This window comes from Dendrobates tinctorius, unplaced genomic scaffold (assembly GCF_039654945.1).
Source record: "Dendrobates tinctorius isolate UK_male_01 unplaced genomic scaffold, ASM3965494v1 ptg000154l, whole genome shotgun sequence".
Classification (NCBI taxonomy): Eukaryota; Metazoa; Chordata; class Amphibia; order Anura; family Dendrobatidae; genus Dendrobates; species Dendrobates tinctorius.
In genome coordinates, this window is record NW_027361821.1 from 20236162 (window position 1) to 20260596 (window position 24435).

General features: G+C 43.3%; 1 protein-coding gene across 2 annotated transcripts in view; it reads right to left on the reverse strand.

The window, feature by feature from the left end:
* The window catches only part of AMMECR1 (AMMECR nuclear protein 1), a 274581-nt gene extending 250973 nt beyond the window's left edge, over window positions 1-23608 (reverse strand). Inside the window, exon 1 of one of the 2 annotated variants that reach the window (XM_073547652.1) lies at window positions 23398-23608. The gene's annotated coding sequence lies outside the window, so the exon portion shown is untranslated. The remainder of the gene's footprint in view (window positions 1-23397) is intronic. The other variant, XM_073547651.1, reaches the window with a different exon arrangement.
* Between the last annotated feature and the right edge of the window lie 827 nt (window positions 23609-24435).

The following is a 24435-nucleotide window of genomic DNA, read 5'->3' on the forward strand; positions in this document are numbered from 1 at the left end:
CTGTCCAGCCTCTGTTTGAAGACTTCCATTGAAGGAGAACTCACCACTTCTCGTGGCAGCCTGTTCCACTCATTGATCACTCTGTCAAAAAGTTTTTTCTAATATCTAATCTGTGTCTCCTCCCATTCAGTTTCATCCCATTGCTTCTAGTCTTTCCTTGTGCAAATGAGAATAAAGTTGATCCTTCTACAATGTGACAGCCCTTTAGATATTTGTAGACAGCAATTAAGTCTCCTCTCAGTCTTCTCTTTTGCAAACTAAACATTCCCAAATCCTGCAACCTTTCCTCATAAGACAGGGTTTGCAGACCGGTCACCATTCTGGTCGCTCTTTTCTGAACTTGCTCCAGTTTGTTGATGTCTTTTTTAAAATGTGGTGCCCAAAACTGGACACAATATTCCAGATGAGGTCTGACCAAAGAGGAGTAGAGGGAAATAATGACTTCACGTGATCTAGACTGTATGCTTCTGTTAATACATCCTAGAATTGCATTTGCCTTTTTTGCTGCTGCATCACACTGTTGACTCATATTCAGTCTGTGATCTATTAGTATACCCAAGTCTTTTTCACATGTGCTGTCACTTAGCCCTATTCCTCCCATTCTATATATGCTTTTTTCATTTTTATTGCCCAGATGTAGTACTTTGCATTTCTCCCTGTTAAAAACCATTCTGTTAGTTACTGCCCACTTCTCCAGTTTATTTAAATCTTTTTGAATCCTCTCTCTCTCTTCTCTAGTATTAGCTATCCCTCCTAGCTTTGTGTCATCAGCAAATTTAATCAGTTTACCCTCAATTCCTTCATCTAAATCGTTGATAAAGATGTTGAACAATACAGGGCCCAGGACAGAGCCCTGTGGTACCCCACTTGAGACATTCTTCCGACTGGATGTGCAGCCATTTACGACCACTCTTTGGGTCCGATCACTAAGCCAGCTATGAATCCACCTAACAGTTGCTTTGTCCATTCCATACTTAGTCATTTTTTCAATAAGGATTGTATGAGAGACTTTGTCAAATGCTTTGCTGAAGTCAAGATATACTATATCTACAGCATTTCCTTGATCCACCCAATCAGTGATACCGTCATAGAAGGAAATTAAGTTAGTCTGACATGACTTATTAGTTACAAACCCATGCTGACTCTGTTTGATCACTTCATTCTTATCCAGGTATTGACTTAAATGTTGTTTAATAATTTGTTCAAAGATCTTTCCTGGTATAGAAGTCAGACTCACCGGCCTATAGTTGCCTGGGTCCACCTTCTTCCCCTTTTTGAAGATAGGAACAACATTTGCTCTTCTCCAGTCTTCTGGCACTTCTCCTGTTCTCCAAGAATTTTCAAAGATTATGGAGAGTGGTTCAGAAATTTCTTCTGCTATCTCCTTCAGTACTCTGGGGTGTAATTCATCTGGACCTGGAGACTTGAATTCATTTAGGTTAGCTAAGTGTTTCCTCACTATCTTTCTGTTTATAGATATCCTGGATTCTTCTATTCCCTCAATAGGACAGTGAATAACAGTTGGTGTTACATTTCCTTTCTGAGAGAAAACAGATGCAAAATAGGAATTTAAAAGTTCAGCCTTCTCAACATCCTGTCTTACCATTTCATCATTTTCATCCTGTAAAAATCCTATAGCATCTTTGACTTTTCTTTTACTTTTGACATATCCCCAAAATCCTTTATTATTGCTTTTGACATCTCTTGCAAGCCTCAATTCATTTTCAGCTTTAGATAATCTGATTTGTGCCCTGCAGATTCTGCAGACAGCATTATATTCTTCTTTAGATATGCCTCCCTCTTTCCATTTTATAAACATTTTTTTCTTCCTTTTTAGCATGTGCTTAAGTTCTGTGTTCACCCATCCTGGTTTCCTTAAATGCTTCCTATTCTTCCCTCTTTTCGGAATTGTTAACAACTGTGCTTTGAGAATTTCATTTTTCAAGATTTCCCATCCTTCCTGGACATTTTTGTCTTTAAGGATATCCAGCCATTGGATCCCTCCAATTCTCTTTCTGAATCCCTTAAAATCTGCCTTTCTGAAATCTAACCTTGACGTCTGAGTCTTCACAGGTCTTCCGCCTCTAGTTATCCAAAATTCTAAAATAGCATGGTCGCTACCTCCTAGGGTTCCAGCCACTTTTACCTCCTCAACCATTTCCTCCCTGTTTATAAGGATTAGATCCAAGGTAGCAGTTCCCCTTGTTTTCTCCCCTACCTTTTGGAAGATAAAGTTGTCAGCAAGAGAGGATAAGAATTTCCTTGACCTGTTAGTTTTGCCTGAGAGAGATTCCCAACAAATGTCTGGATAGTTGAAATCTCCCATGACAACTATGTCATATTTTTTGGAGAACTTGGCCATTTGATGCATAAAGAGTTCATCCATATCTTCAGCTTGCACAGGCGGCCTGTAGTAAATGCCTACAATGGTGTCCTTTCCATTGTTCTGTCCTTGTATTCTTACCCAAACAGTTTCCACAGAACTCCCAGTCTCTGAAGCTTCAATCTCTGTGCAGATATACGCGTTTCTAACATACAATGCAACACCCCCTCCTCGTTTATCAAGTCTGTTTCTTGCAAATAAGTTGTATCCTTCTAGTCTTGTATTCCAATCATGTGTATCGTCCCACCAAGTTTCAGTGATTCCAATGACATCATATTTCTTTTCCTGTGTTAGTAGTTCCAATTCTCCTTGTTTGTTGCCCATGCTTTGTGCATTAGTATAGAAACATTTTAGTTTGTGATTGGTTTCTCTTTCTCCAATATTTTTATTAATTAGATTCTTTCGTCTTTGTTCTTCCTTTCCACTTCTATTAGCAGAGTTCTCAATAGCATTTGTCAGGTGTATGGCTTTTTCTGGTCTTTTGCTTCCCTTCCCATGTTGTTCTAGTTTAAAGCTCTCCTTACAAGTGTAGCAAGGCGACTTCCAAATACATGCTTTCCAGTCTTCGTAAGGTGCACCCCATCTCTAGCAAGTAGTCCATCGTATAAGTAGTTCACTCCGTGATCCAGAAATCCAAATCGTTGCTGACGGCACCATCGACGTAGCCAGTTGTTCACCTGCAGAATCTTATTCCACCTCCTTGGTCCATGGCCATCCACTGGGAGGATGGAAGAGATTTTTGTCAGATCTGTAACATTTATCATTATAAAGTGCAGAGGAAAAATGAGATTGTACAGGGGAACAGAGCAGAATCCATAGCAATATCCAAATCAATTGAACAAATCAGTTGTTTCATTGAGTCCTTGGGGATTTATAGTGTTCAGCTTGTGAATCCAGAAGATCTCTTTCCTGTTAAGAGTGTGGACTCGATTAGGGTCATCAAGGGGGACATGGTCAATAGGGATCACCCTGAAGGAGATCCTTTTATTGTGATATATCGCATAATGCCTGGAAAGGCCATGCTGTAAAAATCCTTCTTTTATATTATACCTGTTTGAGTTTATTCTTTTATGCAGTTTTTTGAGTTTATTCTTTTATTCTTTTGAGTTTATTCTTTTATGCAGCTGTTATGCAGCTGTTGCGTTGTCCTGCCCACATATAATTTCTTACATTCGCATATAATGACCTAGATGACGAAACTGGATTGGTAAGTCAAATGGTATCTGATTTCAAACTCATGTGAATTTCCACTGTCTGATGAAAAAGTTTTTGCATCATGAATGATACTGCATCCATTCATTGTGGTTATTCTCTGTTTGTTTTTATATTTTTTATTTATTTATTTGTAAAAAAAAATCTTTTTTTCTTCCAAAATTTTTTTTAAATTCCCCCCCCACTATTATCTCTTCGATTTCACAGACTCTTGTGAAACTACCACCAAATAAAGAGGTCCAATCAAATCCACCCATGGCTTAATGGTTTAAAACATCAATAGCAGGGTCCTGACAAAGGATGAATGGTTTAACACCATAGATTCAAGCACTCCCCCAGCTTAAGAAATTTATTCATTTAACTACTTTTTTTATTGTGTTTCTCTGTATTTAGATTTTTAAATGTATGCGCAATGGTTTTAAGTGATTGTATTCTATGAGTTATTTTTATATGGTTTCAATCAGTTTAATATAATATATACTGTATCCTTACCTCCAGGGAGGTAAGCAAAAGGTCACTGAAACTTACTTAAGATAAAGGAATGTAAATTACTGGTCATTTATATATCCATCAACAAAGGACCATTGATATTTCAAGGCAACTACCCTAATTAGATTGGGTGTGTAAACCTTCCCAAGGATGTTATCTGGTGAATTCTCATCTATTTGGTTTCAGGGGACTTTCTCATTAGCATTCAAGGATAGATCAAAGCTTTTTAACTAAGACACATTTGGATGCTTTTGGGGGATAAAAAGAGAGACACAGAGAGAGACAGGGAGAGACAGAGGGCAGGGAGAGATGATCTGACCAGAGAAGGACAGGGAGATGAGAAAGAGATGGACCTGAATTTTACCTGAATAATGTAATGTATGTTTAATTCACGTGTATATTTATTGTTTATACTGTTTATTATTTGATCTTATCACTTATTAAGTAAATCAATTTAGTTAATTCAATTCTTGTGTGAGCATTTTCTTATTCAATACAATCCATTGGAAACCGTTACAATACAAATTGGTGTCAGAAGTGGGATTGTTTTGAATAAAAATGTTTGCAAAATTGAATAAGTTTGTTAAGAGTAGGAAAGCAGTTGAGAGTAGTGTCAGATCTTTGCCAGAATGGGTATTACCAGGAAAGAGAACCCCAATGGCACAGGAATGTAACAAATATATGGAGGGACAGCGCTTAGCAAATCCCCAGGATGTGGCTGGCAAATTTGATCTCTCAAGGTATGATGCAAAAGAGCAGAAAGCTGCAGCAGCCGTTGGATGGATCTGTGTGCAAGTGTCTCAAAGCTTACAGGAACAGATAGATAATTTGCATTTAGAGCTGCATACAGCTATAGAGCAAAGGATTAGCTTGCAATCAGCCTTGCGAGACCAAATGAAACAGCATGACAATATGCAAAGGAATTTTGAAGCTTATGTAATGAAAAATGTGAATAAGAATAGGCGCAGGAGGAGACGGCAGCCAGTGTCAGATATTTATTTGTACTGCACAGATTAGAACCATGATTGCACATGAGAAATGGTCAGATTTGCTAGAATGTGATGGCTGTGAAGATGAGGAAGAAAAGCAAGCCAGACCAATTGTGACTACTAAAACTAGGAGAGAAGTCACACAGCGTAGTGGAGATAGGATGGATGCAGGAAACGCAGCTACAGGAGCAGAAGCTTCAATGACCGAGGAAACTAGGAATTATACAGCCGGAGAATTAGCAGAATTAGCTACCAGGTACAGGCTGCAAGCAGGAGAACCTTTGTCAGCATGGATTCTCAGATTATGGGATGAGGGAGCCGATACTATAATCTTGAACCGTCTTGAGGCAGTAGGACTTTGTAGTATTTGTATTGATCCTATGGTGCGTCTAAAAATGAGACGTGCAAGGGACACTACACAGACTTTCTCTTTGCTGCATTTGGTGAGGCATTCTGTGGCACAAGTGTATGACTCTCCCATGGAATTAATACAACAGACACGATGGGAGACTCTTGCAGATGGAGTTCAGAGATTGAGAGAAATTGCAGGTATAGGTGGCATAACTCGCAATCCTTTGCCAGATCTGAATGATCATTTTGCTGTTGTAGAGGATTGGAAGGGACCAGATGCTGCCATATTGACAGTATTGATGAAGAATAAGTTCATAGAAGGTGCCCCAGCGTCATACAAAGCCCCATTGTTCACTATGTTCAGTGCACTTATGGGAAATTCCACTAATGTCTACACAGCATGCAATTTAATCTCCCAGCTATCTGCTCTAGAGAGAGCAAAAGTATCAAAAATAGTACAGTAGAGAGAGTAGATCAAGAAAGGAGAAAAGAGGATGATACCCAAAATAGAAAGAGCAGGAAGGAGTTGTTTTGTGACCTGATAGCTAGTGGAGTTCCATTCCAGGAGATAGATGGGATCTCTACTAGTGACCTGTTGAGAAGATGGAAAGATCTGAGGAGAAAAGGTAAATTGCAACTCGCCAGACCCAAGAGGGTGGCGACAAATGAGATAGGGGGTTGGAAAGATAGAGGTGGGACACCTGATGGAGGCATGCAAAGCCCCCACTGTAATCGCCCCTTGCACTCTTCCAATACCATGGCATACTACACCCCCTGCTATGATTCCCTCATGGACTAATTTTAAATGCAGATTTTAGATAAAAGTTGAGGTACATCCATGAAAATTGTTGCTTGAACAGTTTTGACATTTTTTGATGTCTAATGATGTTTGTTTTCGTTCTAGAGTTTCTTAGAGAAATATTCCTGTGAGCATACTGTGAAGTATGCGCTGGCTGATATATGAAGAGAAATACTCCTGTGAGCATACTGTGACGTGTGCACTGGCTGATATATGATGAATTGGGTTTGGTCTTGGTGATTCATAAATGTGTATTCCTCACCTGAGGGTTTGTAATACACCTTGATGTTTTAAAAGGCAAAAGACCACAGCAGATATAAGATGATTCTGTATGTGGGAGCCATGTGAGAGAAACATACAAGGAAAAGAGGGAGTGACATTTCAATTAATTTAAGATTGACCTAAAGTTAGATGACTGATAATATACTGAGGGGATATGTTTATAGCCAATGGATAATAGACTTGTGACATCATTCCCCACATGGTGGGGCTGGACACACCTTTTAGCTGGACATTTAAAAGAACTAGGACACATGTGCTCGCTCTCTTTTGGCTCCTGGAGGACGACGTCTATCTGAATAATGTAACGTATGAATAGTGCTTGTTTCTGATTAATGCATATGTATTTATAGTTTTATACTGTTTATTATTTGATCTTACCATTTATTAAGTAAATCAATTTAGTAAATTCAATTCTTGTGTGAGCATTTTCTTATTCATTACAATCCATTGGAACCCTTACAATACAGTGATATACTCCATTATGTTTTATGATTGTTTTATGATGTATATATGTGTTTAACCCCTTAGTGACAGAACCATTTTGCAGCTTAATGACCAGGCCAATTTTTACAATTCTGACCACTGTCACTTTATGAGGTTATACCTGTGGAACGCTTTAAGGCTATGTGCACACTAGGGTGACCGCAAAAAATCGATGTCGGAATTTTGTCCGTCTGGACCCCACAAAACGATTCCCCTTTCCAGATATTGAGATAGCCAAAATTTGAGCTCGATCAAACGACGTTAACCCGTGCCGCTCGTCGCTCAAAGTTTGAAAAAAATCCAAATTGAGGTATTTTAAGATTTAGGTATTTTGCATAGTCTGTTAGACTATAAAGAATGTGACAACAACATTGCAGAAATAGCCCTGACCAAATATTCGAACCATTTGTGGTATTTGAATGCAGAGTTGGTGGGATTATCGTTTTTTGATCCCACCATTACAGACAATGAAAAGTTGTTAATGGCTAATAAATTGCTCAGTAGCACAGATGAACCATCAGAGCACGCTAGGGTTGTAAATCCAAAAGTTAGGAAAGAAAAATTAAAAGAGGTAGGAAGTAACCGACTTTAACGACCTTCTGACAAAAGATGAAGAACAAAAGCAATATGTCCTGCAAGTTGTAAGCAAATGCCGAGCATTATATTCTGACGTTTCAAAAACTACTTTAACAAAAGCTCTAGAATAGATTAGATAACTATGTAAAATTATCAACTCATGTAGGTTAGCGTGCTCTGATGGTTCATCTGTGCTACTGAGCAATTTATTAGCCATTAACAACTTTTCATTGTCTGTAATGGTGGGATCAAAAAACGATAATCCCACCAACTCTGCATTCAAATACCACAAATGGTTCGAAAATTTGGTCAGGGCTATTTCTGCAATGTTGTTGTCACATTCTTTATAGTCTAACAGACTATGCAAAATACCTAAATCTTAAAATACCTCAATTTGGATTTTTTTAAACTTTGAGCGACGAGCGGCACGGGTTAACGTCGTTTGATCGAGCTCAAATTTTGGCTCTCTCAATATCTGGAAAGGGGAATCGTTTTGTGGGGTCCAGACGAACAAGATTCTGACATTTTTTCCCCCCCATATGATATCCGGTCACCCTAGTGCAGATTTTTTGCGGCATTTTCCGCGGGAATTCCGCAACTCCCTACTGCGGGAAATATGCTTGAATTCCGCATGTGTAATTCCTGCTTATTTCCCGCGATAAACTAGCGTTTTGCAAGCGTAATTATCTTGCAGAATGCTAGCGTTTAACAAGCGATCTGTAGCATCGGTTGGAAAACTGATTGACAGGTAGGTCACACTCGTCAAATATAGTGTTTGACAAGTGTGACCAACTTTTTACTATTGAAGCTGCCTATGCGGCATCAGTAGTAAAAAGATATATAAAGTTAAAACTAGTAAAAAAAAATAAAAATAGTGTTTTTCTCACCTTTCAGCGTCCCGTGCAGCGTCGCAGATCCTCGCGATGCTCCCGGCAAGTCCCGTTCCCAGGGATGCCTTGCGACAATGACCTTTGATGACATAGCGGTCTTGCGCACTGCGCATGCGCCCGCCATTTTCTTCCCAGACCAAGATGATGGTGCCCACCGGAAGAGGCAGGAGGACCCGAGGACCGGGAGGTACTGGGGGGATCTGGGACCCTATTTCTCTCACCTCTGATGTGCGATCACATCAGAGGAGAGAGAAAAAGAAAGGAAAATCACGTCTTTTTTTGCCGTCACCGTTATACGGTTAATAACGGCGATCGCAAAAGCGGGGTCTGTAAAAACCGACCCGAATCATGTTCTCTGGGGTCTCGTCTACCCCCAGCAGCTGAGACCCCGGAGAAATTCTGACTCTGGTGGGCACTATTTACTTTTTCCACAGTGCCGTTAATTAACGGCGCTGTGGTTTAAGTACCCTTAACTACCGCCATTAAAAGGCGTATTGGCTGTAGTTAAGGGGTTAAATATGTGTTTAAGTCTGATTCCCCGCCTACTGGGTGTGGCCTTTTTTTGAAAGGAGGCGTCTCCATGTGCCTTCCTTTGCTATAAATAACAGAGCTTGTATATGTATGTGTATAGACTGTCCTGAGGAAGTGGTGTGATCACCACGAAACGCGTAGAAATAAAGTCTATTCTCTATGACATCTACTTGGACTTCTCTGGTACATTATTCTGACAGGTGAGTAGCGCATTCTGATGCCCGATTCTCTTCACCTAGCAAAGGATCATCACATCAGGGCTTGCAGCAGCCGCCAATGCTAAGTGCAGTGGTTGTGTCTCACACCACCATATTACTTTAGGTGAGTGAATTTGTATTATCTCTCACGAATATTCCCTTTATCTCTGATAAGAACTTATGTGCGCTCTATATTCCTTCTAGCTGCCTAATATGAAATATATGAAATGTGAATAGAATTACTGCTCTAGAGAATAAGAAAAAATGGAGATACTTAGCACATAATTTGGCCAATTCATGCCAAATTATGTGCTAAGTATCTCCGCCCCCGGCCGCGCCTCCTCCGGTCAGCTCCTTCTACGGGCGCATGACGCTGCATGCGACCGGCATACCCTATATTTAGCGTTGGATACGCTGGTCGTGCGCTGGTATGCTTTTGCCGGTGCATGCACCCTTTTGGCGCTGCGCCGAGCGCACAAAAATGCAACACGGTGCGTTTGGCGCACGCCGGCGCAGTGCCAAAAGGGTGCAGGCACCGGCAAGAGCATACCAGCGTACGGCCAGCGTACCCAACGCTAAATATAGGGTACGCTGGTCGCGTGCAGTGTCATGCGCCCATAGAAGGAGCTTACCGGAGGAGGCGTGGCCGGGGGCAGAACTTAGCGGCGGCCCTGCGCTGCATCTCATAACGCAAGTCTGAAAGTAGCCTTACACATGGACTAGACGTGTGACTTGGGAGAAATACGCACCGGTGTCCTTTAACAAAAGGCAGCAATTCCATGTGCGATACAGTAAAATCACACTGACATGTTTAAAAAAGAATAGAAAGAATAGACTGTATGTATATATGTATGTATATATATATATGTCATTGAGACATATATATGTTTTTATATTTCATAGAGTTCTAGATAAACTAATAGCCGCTAAATCAATTGCCGGCTTCTGTAAAATCATTACAGAACCTGACATGTGACACATGGATTACATATAGTAAACCGTGTCATATCAAAGTGATTTATCAGTGTTTACTAAATTTATTAGTTTGTGTTAGAAAAAATTTGGAACTCTGGGGGTTAAATTACCTCTACTTAATGAACCTATTAGTTCAATGTATTATTATTTTTTTGTGACATGCTCTCCACTACCTGATTCAGCTGTTATTATTATTTACATTTATTATTATCACTAATAAAATGTTGGTTTTATTCTATTAACTATTTATTGGTCTTTATTGCACTTTTTGTTTATATGATCCCTAATTCTGTGACTAGTAGTTGTTAAAAGTGGCATTTTGTGTTGAATTTGGAGAAACCACTTATTACATTGTGTTGAGCTACTTAAATTGTTCTTGTTTCATTGGTTTATTGCAAACAGCAGAATGTTTGTAAATTTCAATAAGCCTAATTGTGAGTTGAACAATTATGATTACAACTGTATTACAAAGTTTCCTGTATTCACTTTTACAATTGATTTACGCAGTTTGCTGAAATTACAGTGAATACTTAATATATGATATTACATACTAGTCTAGATGGAAAAAATGGAGTCTTCATCAAGAAGACTTGGATCTCTTCATCTTGGATCTCTCTGCAGCATTCGACACTGTGGATCATCAGCTCCTCCTCACTCTGCTCCGTTCCATTGGCCTCAAGGACACCGTTCTCTCCTGGTTCTCCTCCTATCTCTCTGGCCGCTCCTTTACTGTATCTTTTGCCAGTTCCTCCTCCTCTCACCTTCCCCTTACTGTTGGGGTTCCTCAAGGATCAGTCCTAGGCCCCCTCCTCTTCTCCTATTGGTCAAACAATCAGTAGATTTGGTTTCCAGTACCATCTCTATGCTGATGACACCCAATTTTATGCTTCTTCTCCTGACATCACGCCAGCCTTTCTAGAAAACACCGACGATTGTCTAAACGCTGTGTCTAACATCATGTCCTCACTATATCTGAAACTGAACCTGTCAAAGACTGAACTCCTTGTGTTTCCTCCCGCTACTAATGTACCTATACCCGACATTGCCATTTCCGTGTGTGGTTCTACTATTACTCCCCAGCAACATGCCCGCTGTCTTGGGGTCATACTTGACTCCGAGCTTTCCTTTTCCCCCCACATTCGATCACTGGCTCGCTATTGTCATCTGCACCTCAAAAACATTTCTAGAATTCGACCTTTTCTTACTTTTGAGTCTGCAAAAACTCTTACTGTTTCTCTTATTCATTCTCGTCTCGACTATTGTAACTCTCTTCTAATCGGTCTCCCTCTTACCAAACTCTCCCCTCTCCAATCTGTCTTGAATGCTGCAGCCAGGATCATATTCCTCACCAATCGTTACACAGATGCCTTTACTACCATGTGCCAGTCATTACACTGGCTACCCATCCACTCCAGAATTCAGTATAAACTTATTACCCTCACCCACAAAGCTCTCCATGGCTCAGCACCACCCTACATCTCCTCCCTTGTTTCAGTATACCACCCTACCCGCGCCTTCCGTTCTGCTGATGACCTTAGGTTAGCATCCTCAATAATCAGAACCTCCCACTCCCGTCCCCAAGAATTTACAAGTGCACTTCCCAGGTCAATACGATTAGTCCCCAATCCCCACAATTTTAAGCGTGCCTTGAAAACGCATTTATTCAGACTGGCCTATCACCTCAACATATTAACCTAATCTATCCCTGTGTGCACAGCCAAAAGTTTTACCATAACCAGGTTCCCCGCATCATGTTCCCACATGCTTCATGCATCCATTAGCCCTCTGTGTCTGTACTGATACACACTTAACATTATGGCTGGTCCATACAATCAGGGCAACTGTTACCACCCACCTTTCGTGTCTCCCTTTTTTCCTCATAGATTGTAAGCTTGCGAGCAGGGCCCTCATTCCTCTTGGTATCTGTTATGATCTATGTGATTATTGTTATGCTGTAATGCCTATCGTCTGTACAAGTCCCCTCTGAAATGTAAAGTGCTGCGGAATATGTCAGCGCTATAGAAATACAATTTATTATTATTATTATTATTATTAAGAAGTACATAATGACTCTAATTGCAATGCTATGTTCAGATTTTGAGTTTCATAGTTGTTAAGGTTAAAGACAGACTTAAAGGGGTTTTCCTACAAGCAAAGTTCAATATAATCAATAGATATTGAACCCGGTCCGAAACGCGTATCGGGGTTTGGCGCTGCGGTCTCTGCATACAGAGCCGCAGCTTCCTGGTATGTATCCTTACCCACACAAGTGCTTCACTGTACACCCATGAGAATTTCATGACTTCCAGCACAGGCCACCTTCTAATAAGATGCCATTATTGCAAATTACCCTTCTAAGGACATTTACTCTCACTATACTACCCCTTAACACAGGGGTGGGTAACGTCCGGCCCGCGGGCCATATACGGCCCGCCATATCTTTTGATCATTTGATCAGGCCCGCAGCCGCTTCAGAGCCGCGATCGGGTACTTTGTTGCAGGAGCCAGAGGAGCAGAGGAGCACTCTTGCTCTGCTTCCTAGCCTCGCCCGCTGGATACCGCGCACTGATACGTGCACACACTGACGGGGACTGAGCACACCCCACTGGACCCCAGCGGCCCCCGCGCACTGATACTAATGAAGAGGACGAGTAACCGCGTGCCAGAGTGTGAGCTGCGCTGGACTGGTCTGCGGCCTGCCTCCCCGGCCTGCCTTCTTCATCACCCCAGCCTGCCATCTTCATCACCCCGGTCACCGGTGCGGTGGTGACCGTGTGCTGCTGTGTGTTTGGTGCGGGGCCTGGTGGCCATCCAGGAGTCACTGTGTTCAACACCAGGTCAGTATGTGCTGCCTAATGGGGACATGTGCTGCCTAATGGGGACCTATGCTGCCTAATGGGGACATTTGAATGCCTGTTGGGGACCTGTGCTGCCTAATGGGGACCTGTGCTGCCTAATGGGGACATGTGCTGCCTATTGGGGGGCCTGTGCTGCCTAATGGGGACATTTGCCTGCCTATTGGGGACCTATGCTGCCTAATGGGGACATGTGCTGCCTATTGGGGACCTATGCTGCCTAATGGGGACATGTGCTGCCTAATGGGGACATGTGCTGCCTAATGGGGACCTGTGCTGTCTAATGGGGACATTTGCCTGCCTATTGGGGACCTGTGCTGCCTAATGGGGACCTGTGCTGCGTAATGGGGAGCTGTGCTGCCTATTGGGGAGATGTGCTGCCTAATGGGAACCTGTGCTGCCTAATGGGGACATTTGCCTGCCTATTGGGGACCTGTGATGCCTAATGGGGACATTTACCTGCCTATTGGGGACATGTGCTGCCTAATGGGGACCTGTGCTGCCTAATGGGGACATTTGCCTGCCTATTGGGGACCTGTGCTGCCTAATGGGGACCTGTGCTGCCTAATGGGGAGCTGTGCTGCCTATTGGGGAGATGTGCTGCCTAATGGGGACCTGTGCTGCCTAATGGGGACATTTGTCTGCCTATTGGGGACCTATGCTGCCTAATGGGGACATGTGCTGCCTAATGGGGACATGTGCTGCCTAATGGGGACCTGTGCTGCCTAATGGGGACATTTGCCTGCCTATTGGGGACCTGTGCTGCCTAATGGGGACATTTACCTGCCTATTGGGAACATTTTCCTGCCTATTGGGGACCTGTGCTGCCTAATGGGGACATGTGCTGCCTAATGGGGGACATTTACCTGCCTATTGGGGACCTATACTGCCTAATGGGGACATGTGCTTCCTATTGGGGACCTGTGCTGCCTAATGGAGACATTTGCCTGCCTATTGGGGACCTGTGCTGCCTAATGGGGACCTGAGCTGCCTAATGGGGACATGTGCTGCCTAATGGGGACATGTGCTGCCTAATGGGGACCTGTGCTGCCTAATGGGGACATTTGCCTGCCTATTGGGGACCAGTGCTGCCTAATGGGGTCCTGTGCTACCTAATGGGGACATTTTCCTGCCTATTGGGGACATTTTCCTGCCTATTGGGGGCCTGTGCTGCCTAATGGGGACCTGTGCTGCCTAATGGGGACATTTTCCTGACTATTGGGGACAGTTACCTGCTTATTGGGGACCTGTGCTGCCTATTGGGGACCTATGCTGCCTATTGGGGACCTGTGCTGTCTAATGGGGACCTGTGCTGCCTAATGGGGACCTGTGCTGCCTAATGGGGACATTTGTCTGCCTATTGGGGACCTATGCTGCCAAATAGGGACCTGTGCTGCCTATTGGGGACATTTTCCTGCCTATTGGGGACCTGTGCTGCCTAATGGGGACCTGTGCTGCCTAATGGGGACATTTACCTGCCTATTGGGGATATTGTTCTGCCTATTGGGAGCCTGTGCTGCCTAATGGGGACCTGTGCTGCCTAATGGGGACATTTACCTGCCTATTGGGGACAGTTACCTGCCTATTGGGGACCTGTGGACCTGTGCTACCTATTGGGGACCTATACTGCCTATTGGGGACCTATACTGCCTATTGGGCACTTGTGCTGTCTAATGGGGACCTGTGCTGCTTAATGGTGACATTTGCCTGCCTATTGGGGACCTATGCTGCCTAATGGGGACTTGTGCTGCCTATTGGGGGCATTTTCCTGCCTATTGGGGACCTGTGCTGCCTAATGGGGACCTGTGTTCCCTAATGGGGACATTTTACCTGCCTATTGGGGACCTCAGAGATTTAGTTTTCGTCGCCTCAGCTGCATGATTTATGGCTGCTGGACAGCCTGAATACATGTGAGGAATGCCTGTTTGTTAAGGAATCCCCACATGTTTTCAGGCTGACCAGCAGCTGCAAATCATGCAAATGCGTTGACAGAAACTAAATCTCCGAGCACGCTAAAATACTCAGAGGACACCCGAGCATGCTCGGAAAAACCTGAGCAACGAGTATACTTGCTCATCATTATTAATAATTTTATGCGGCCCCCGAACGCTATTATAAAATTCCAAATGGCCCTCGGCAGAAAAAAGGTTCCCCATCCCTGCCTTAACACCTTGGTTAGTGTTCACTTGTATGTTCATCTAATTATTTCTATAGTTCCTGTGGTTGTACACCTTGTGTATCAATTCATGCTCTCCTATGCTTTCACCTATTGCAGCAGTGTTCAATTGTTCACCCTTGGTCATATACTCATTTTATTATGCTGCTGGCATGTTGCACTTTATTGATACGTTCAGAGGTACGATACATCTGTCTTTACTATCTGCGGCTGTATGGTTTTACCTTCCTAAGTCTTTTCATACATTTTTTATTTTTATTGTTTGCGTGTGCCTCCTGTGCCACCACTCAACACTCACTTGTTAATAAAGGCATTTTATGTATATCCAACTTTTACTGTCCTGTTTTCTATCCATCCAACCTTGCCTCAGCTCTCATCATTGAACTTTGTAGTGAATCAGCCATTGCTACATCAAGTGGGAGAAAGTTCCATAGTTTATCTCCTCTTACAGTAAAGAATTTACAAAAACAGGCAAAACTTTGTTCTCCTCATGAGCATCTATGCCTCTTTTAATGCATCCCATTATTTTATTCGCCTTTGCAGCAGCTGCCTGACACTGGCCACTAAAGGGAAGTTTGCCGTCCACCCATACACCCAGGTCTTTTTCAGTGACAGTTTTACCCAGTGTTTTACCAGTTAGAACATAACCATTCATTTTATTCCCTGTGCCCAATAGCACATATCATACAGAATGAAAATAGCTAAAAACATTTTTACTTTGTATGCGGAATATTTACTGACGGTATGGAAAAATAATGAACTTTCCAAACCAATTTCTCAAGGGATATAACTTGAAACTTGGCCATCTCCTTTGGAAATTAGGGACAGATGTCTAGTAGTGTGCTCTATACATGTGAGAAACTCCACAGATGTGTAGATGTGTACACTATATGTATTGTATAGTGTGAATTGCCTTGCAGTGTTTTAATTGTATTCCGCACAATTTCTCAATTATTTGTATTTGTTTTGTAACATTATATATTAACCCCTTAATGACTGCCGATTTTAATGGTGGTAGTTAAAGGGAATCTGTCACCCCTTTTTTGAGATATCATATAATGATATCATTCAATTGTGTGTCACATAAGGATTCTCTTAGTACTTTTGCTTCCCCCTGACCCCGCACCTTTCATGCATAAATACCTTTTTTATATCGGTTCAGATGTATGTAAACTGCCGCTGTCCGGTCCGATGGGTGGGGCTTATTCAACTGCTCCCCCCTCCCTGTCTTGCTCTACACAAGAAGAAATGCGTAGTGCAAGACAGGGAGGGGGGGGGAGCAGTTGAATAAGCCCTGCCCAGTGGACCGGACAGCGGCAGTTTATATACATTTGAACCAATATAAATAAGGTATTTATGCATGAAAGGTGCGGGTCAGGGGGAAGCAAAAGTACTAAGAGAATCCTTATGTGACACACAATTGAATGATATCATTATATGATATCTCAAAAAAGGGGTGACAGATTCCCTTTAAGGGTACTTAAACCACAATGCCGCTAATTAATGGCGCTGTGGAAAAAGTGTATAGCGCCCCCCACAGTCAGATTTTTTCCAGGGTCTCAGCTGCCGGGGGTAGCCGAAACCCCAGAGAACATGATTCGGGTCAGTTTTTACCGACCCTAGTTTTGCGATCGCTGCTATTTACCATATAACGGCGACCACAAAAAAAAGTCTGATGTTCCATTTCATTTCTCTCTCCTCTGATGTTGTGATTGCACATCAGAGGAGAGAGAAATAGGCTCCCCGATTTCCCCCCGGTACTTCTCGGTGCCCCTGGGCCCTCCTGCTTCCCCCCGATGAGCGCCACCATCTTCTTCCTGGTAGAAAATGGCGGGTGCATGCACAGTGCGCCCACCAAGATGGAACATTATTCCTATTGGTTCATTTTGGTCACTGTGATAGGGTCTATCACAGTGATCAAAATAAAAAACAAAGTAAATAAACCCCAACTTTATCACCCCCATAGTTAGGGAAAAATAATGAAATAAAGAAAATATATTTTCATTTTCCCATTAGGGTTAGAGTTAGGCTAAATTTAGGGTTAGGGTTCAAATTAGGGTTAGGGTTAGGGATTAGGGTTGGGATTAGGGATAAGGGTGTATTGGGGGTTAGGTTTGTGGTTAGGGTTATGGTTAGGGTTGGAATTAGGGTTAGGGTTGTGGTTAGGATTAGAGTTAGGGTTGTGTTGGGGTTAGGGATGCGGTTAGAGTTATGGCTAGTCACTATAAAAACGACTTTAATTTCATATAATAATAAAAACCACCCGTTCCCAGTGAAAAAAATGGCAAATGCCACAATATAGACCTAAACTGAGATGCTGCAAGGCCCTACAATAAACTCAACTGATACCTTCCTGTCCGTGGAGGTTGGCACCCTAAGGATCCCGATTATTTGGCACCCCCACTCAGCAAGGACTGTCCCTTACTGCCCTGTCAGTCCCTGATAACACAGGTATGAAAACAATGGCTGATAGTATAGAGATGAATAATAAGAGTGCCCTAGAGCTTATGCAGACATCCCAGACAAATAAGACAATAAATACCACATCATGACATCAAGGTCCACCATATTAGAAAACAATGCCTTTAAGATGAGGCATACATAAAAGATAAAAAAGTGGCCACTTATCATTTGTGGAATCACCCCAACGCGTTTCCCCGCACCAGCAGTTCATCAGGAGGCAAAACAGATGTAAAGAGTGTCCATCATGTCAGATATCAAGATGAGATGCCATTGTTTTCATACCTGTGTTATCAGGGACTGACAGGGCAGTAAGGGACAGTCCTCGCTGAGTGGGGGCGCCAAATAATCGGGATCCTTAGGGTGCCAACCTCCACGGACAGGAAGGTATCAGTTGAGATTATTGTAGGGCCTTGCAGCATCTCAGTTTAGGTCTATATTGTGGCATTTGCCATTTTTTTCACTGGGAACGGGTGGTTTTTATTGTTATATGAAATTAAAATCTTTTTTTATAGGGATTATATGTTCACTTTTTGCTATTGATAATTCCTGGAATATTGAACTTTTGCACTAGAGTTATGGTTAGGGCTGGGATTAGGGTTAGGGGTGTGTTGTGGTTAGGGTTGGAGTTAGAGTTAGAATTGAGGGGTTTCCACTGTTTAGGCACATCAGGGGGTCTCCAAACGCAACATGGTGCCACCATTGATTCCAGCCAATTTTGCGTTCAAAAAGTCAAATGGTGCTCCCTCCCTTTCGAGCCCAGACTTGTGCCCAAACAGTGGACTACCCCAACATATGTGGAATCAGCGTACTCAGGACAAATTGCACACCAAGTTTGGGGGTCTAATTTCTCCTATTACCTTTGTGAAAATAAAAGTTTGGGGGCGAAAAGATCATTTTTGTGTAAAAAATATGATTTTTTATTTTCACGACTCTACGTTATAAACTTCTGTGAAGCACTTGGAGGTTCAAAGTGCTCACCACACATCTAGATAAGTTCCTTAAGTGGTCTAGTTTCCAAAATGGGGTCACTTGTTGGGGGTTTCCACTGTTTAGGCACATCAGGGGCTCTCCAAACGCGACATGGCGTCGGATCTCAAATCCAGCCAATTCTGCATTGAAAAAGTGAAACTGCGCTCCTTCCATTCCAAGCCCTGCTGTGCGCCCAAACAGTGGTTTATGGGGTATCGGCGTATTCAGGAGAAATTGCACAACAAATTTTGTGGTTCATTTTCTCTTTTTAAACTTGGGAAAATAAAAAAAATTGGTTCTGAAGTAAAACGTTTGTAAAAAAAAAGTTAAATGTTAATTTTTCCCTTTTTCAGTTCCTGTGAAACACATAAAGGGTTAATAAACTTCTTGAATGTGGTTTTGAGCACCTTGAGGGGTGCAGTTTTTAGAATGGTGTCGCTTTTGGGTATTTTCTGTCATATTGACCCCTCAAGTGACTTCATATGTGATGTGTTCACTAAAACAAATGGTTTTGTAAATTTTGTTGTAAACATGAGAAATCGCTGGTCAACTTTTAACCCTTATGTAAGTAGGAGAACAATTGGAGTATCGAATGACATAAGTAAAAATAAGAATTTTATTAGAACATCATCACTTCATAGACAATACAATAACCATACACTAAATACAAGAAAAATACCCAAAACAATGGGAGAAATGTGCAACAATATTCACAGTAAATACAGCCCAAAGATGAACTCTGATAAACACCAGGGCTAAGTGAAAGGTAAAGTGGCAAGCTTAAGTAAAGCCAAGTGGCAAATACACATAATTGCCCCAAAACACAGTAGGCAAATAAAAAGACCGCTTACCAAATAATTGCACAACCCACACAGCCAGATGATAAAAGTCCCTACGTGCCTTTCGTGTCCACACGGGTCGCTTTCCCTTGAAAGTATGCCTTGCCCAACTGTGGGCAAAGATGAAAAGCAGTAGTGCGCATGTGCCTTGGTTTTGTGTTCCAAGCCTCTCCCTGAACGCTTGCATGGTGAACGAGCGCGAACCCCAGTCACATAGGCTTTTCTTTACGTGTGCCGCTACCCCAGTGTCTCAAATCTCCTTTTGGCTGCTTTACTATGTGCGGTTGCTCTCCCTCCCCGCTAATATCCGGCGCATAGCTTCATATGGTATTTACAGCACAATGCCACCAGTGAGTAGACATGGCACCATTACTGCTTTCCGGCTTTGCCCGCAGTTGGGCAAAGCATACTGCACACGCGCTGAGATACCATTTCAATACGTACACGCAAAATCTGTACACAATGACCGATATTCATGCCAAAGAATGCGTACAGCAAGCCGAGGAGGGGTGGAGTGAGGGAACAGAGTCAAAGGCCATTGGATCGGACCGAACAGATTACTATACAGCGTGGGAGCAATAAAACATGATAAGCGATAATAACATTTTCCTCCACCTCCCCCTGTCCCTAAATCCATTATAAATCCCCCTTCCTCCCTTCCCAATCCCCCACACCCCTCACTGTCCTCCTCCCCCCGCATCCCATTATTGTCCTCTCCCCCACCCCCATCATTGCATTCTCCTCCAGCACCCCATCATTGCCCTTTCCACCACATCTATCATTGCTTTCTCCCCCACCACCCCCATCATTGCCCATTCCGCCACCTCCATTGTTGCTTTGTCCCCTACCACCCCCATCATTGCCCATTTCACCACCTCCATAATTTCCTCCTCCCCATTATTGCCTTCTCTGCAATTACCCCCATCATTCCCCTCTCCTACGCGCACCCACACACACTCACACTCACCGCACGCTCTCCCGCAGCATCACCTTCACCTGCAGCTTCCTCTCTCTGGCACAGCCATCAGCCGCGGTGCTGGATATCATCCAGTTGCGCCGCTGACTGCTGTGACAGAGATAGGAAGTGCGGCAGCTGCCACTTTCTCTTGTAGGCAGGGGAGCTGCAGGGATCCCTCCCTGCCCGCTGCGCATGAGGGCAATCTTGCCAGGGGCAGCCCGGAGCCTCGGGGCTGGATAAACTGGCCAGATTGCCCTCATTATTAGCCGCCCTGCAAGGGCCCCCAGGAGCCTCTGGGCCCCTGTGCAGCAGCATAGGTGCACATGCGGTGTGTCTGCCCATGTGCAATGGAGAGACGAGAAAAATATCGTGCTATAGAAAAGGAGAAAAGCACAAGGCGAGGAAATAAATGTTGAATGATGAAAACAGATGCATTGTGTTTATGTTAATTCTATCATAATGTCATAGGAGGCTGTGCCTCTCTCTATACATAACTTCTGTTGTTGTAATATTGTCATATTCTACAACTAAGGGCTATGGCCAGAAACGCATAAGAATGCTACATGTTTTTATAATTTGTCTGGACCACTTTTTTTAAGAGTGAAATAAAGAATTTTTTTTATTGAAATTCAGTTTACTGATCCAATTTTCTTTTCTAATTCATCCGATGGTCAAACGAAATCTGGATCCTAACTGCAGTATCAGAGGCTATCTACCACATAACACAGTATTCCCTTTTTTAGTTGTTTTTTCAGAAATAAATGTTGCTCTGGACCTGTGCTGATACATGAAAAAAGGTAAAGACAGCAGTGCCCTGGATACACACAGAGCTCACATCCAACCTCCAACCTATATTACAGAGAGAGACACTCCCATAGCAGATACATCCCATAGCAGATACATCTGAAACTTGGATCAGTGCGAAAATTGCAAATTAGGAGTGTGAAAATGATTAAAGAAATGAAGATTACAGCCTGAAATTTAGTACAAATGAAAGATAATTAAGAACATATGTAAATAAAATTATTCCATGCAAAAGGTATCTATAGCTGTTAGTAGTTTCATACATGTGACAAATTCCAGTATTCCAGTACAGTGGTCATATAAACTACTTTTATCATCTTGTATATAATGACATTGGGCATTTACATGGCACACTATGTAGGTATTATTGTGCGGTAAACTGTATATATCCAGTGAATTGGGTGTAGCCAAAAAGCTCATGAAAGGGGCATAAGAAGCAATAGTATAAGGCTAGGTTCACACTGCGTTAGGGCATCCGTTTAACGGATCCGTTAAACGGATGCGCTAACGTTGATGTCATTTTTGACATCTTTAGTGACCTAGCGCTAATGGTATGCGTTAACGCTAGGTAGCGCTCAGGTACCATGCGCTACCTAGCATTAGCCCATACAGTTCTATGCAAAGCGAACGGGTCAGTTCGCTGTGCGTTACTGCCAACGCACCCAAAAACCCTGCAAACAGCGTTCGAGGGTGCGTCATGAATTAATGCATACTTTCTACCGCATGCCAATTTTGGCATGCGTTAGTATCATTGCGGGCAATGGGTGCGTTACATAGCGTTAGTGCCGCTATGTAACAGATCCGTCAGCGCATTGCCCCCTAACACAGTCTGAACCCAGCCTACGATGAAAGGGGTTGTCCAGTTGAAACAAAATTTTGCCCAGTGGACTCATTATGTAACACATAACAAACTCAGTCATGCTGACTTACCAACACCCAGCTGGATCTCACGCTGACTGCTCCGTGGTCTGCACAGACAGGAAGCGGAGATATCACCATTCCACCAGCCTGTGATTGGCTGCAGCGGTTAGTTGACTTTGAGCCTGACCACTGCAGCCAATCACAGGTTCTACATAGCATTATTGCTTTCTGTTTCTGTGCAGCCCAAGGAGCGGCCTGCGCTGGGTCCAGGTGGGTGAGTTTGTTATGTTTTACATAAACAGTCTTCTAGGCAAAGTTTTATCTTCCCCAGACAACCCCTTTAAGAGAACCCATGGAAGATAGAGCCTGACTAAAGACTAGATTATGCTTTCACTTGACTCCAGGGGCCAACAAATTTGTCTTTATCTCTTTCAGTGGAATCACAGTAATGTGCATAGGAATAGCTCAACAGAGAACTAGGCCTAGCCGAAAAGGTGAGCGTCCCTCCTAGGCAAAGGATGTGAAATTCTGATGACACTGCTGATTCATTAGGCTGTCATCTTGCAGCGCAATGGAAGGAAGCCCTATTTTATTATGGGGGCATTGGTGTTAGGACATCTTTGCTGTATAAATGAGTGTCTGCACTGATTTGCAGCCCGGCATGGAACATTCCCTCAGGCTTGCGGTGTGTGACTGTAGGGTAGCACCAGGTTACTGTACAGAGCTCATCGGCGGGGTCCTGTGTCTACCACGCAGTGCTGCGTCATGTACTTATCACTTCACACACATCCTCCTGGACCTATGTGCTCCGCTATCAGCTGAGCAAGATACATGGTATGGCGAAACCCATTGTCGAATGGGAAGATACAGAAAGGGTCGTTAACTATTCCTGTGCCAGAAGAACCCAGAATCTCTGCACATGCAGTGTAGACAGCTGTAATACACCTTTATGATTAGCGGCCTGTGCTGGACTTCCGGGGACAGATGGATGGATGGATAGATAGATAGATAGATAGATGGATGGTCTCAGTTGTAAGGCTTCAGCTCCACTACTTACTGGTAGTGAATGGTCATGATCATGACATGAAAATCTTGTATGTCTTTATCTCCTATAAAGGAAATTCGTACAGGCAAGATGAAGGGACCTAGCACTACTTACAAGTGCAGAGAAATGGAGATCTGATGATCCTAACTGTGCCTGCCATGGCAGCAGAGATAGATTTGGAAGGCATAGACACAGAATACAAGCTCTCTCCACATAAAATCGCATCATTCACACACGGAAAGGCTGCAGTATGAAGCGTGCGGTCCTTACCGTGCTGCAGCTGTCTACCAATTCGTGCGATGAAGCCTGAGATCCCAATATAGAGGCTTCCCCCGGCTGAACGAGGAAGGGAGAGACGGTTCGTGGAGTGATCAGAGCAGGGGAAGAGGGAAATCAGTAGGAAAGAGAGGAGTCCACAATGCATATAGCTGCGGGTTCTTATCATGCTCCCTGCGTTTCCCTGAGCCGCATCTGCACTACAGTGGGAGAGAGCGAGAGAGAAAAATGTCCCAAAAATAGCCCCGGCTGCCAATGACTTGCTGAAACCTGAGAAAGAATTGCTGAATTTAAAGATCTGGGTCGCTGTGGATGTGTGGATTAAACTGGAGAGAAAAGGGTTGGCAGGAAACACTGGGGAACAGCAGCACGTGGGTCCACGGAATAAAACACCAGCGTGAGGGGAAGATGACCTGATCTCTGACCACACGGGAGAATTTTTTTCTCTTCTAATTGAATAAAAGTCCCTGTCTGGCTGAGATTTGCAAGGTTCACCCAGTGATGGATAGGCATATGGCATCTGTGTGGCTATATACTGAGAGGCCAAGAGAATTAGCAGCCATGCAGTGTCTTCCTGGCTCCAGTCCTGAGACTCAACTCCAGTTCCTATAACAAAGACATAGCTGGAGATGTGGTTGGCTCAGGACCAGAAGGTCACTTGTCTATCAGGCATTGCAGTAAGCCTGTGGTTGTCCTCAAGAAACCTTATATCAAGGCAAAGCTTTCATTCCTGTAGTCCATTCTTTCCGCTCTACAAAATTGTAGCGAAGGACAGTCATGAATTCCATGGATGTCATCCTAAAAAAGTAGCACCCAGGCTGTTATGTCTGAGGAGGGAAACTGTTGAGCTGTCCAGTCTGGTATAACTTTCTAAGAGGGGAATGTGATAAGGGGCTGCATCTCCAAGCTGCATGTTCATGCCAAAAAAGGCATTTCAAAGAAATACAATGTTGTGGTCACAGGTATTTAAGGATATGTGACCAAATGCATCCTATTTTACACAACACTCCACAATCACGTGAAAAACAACCA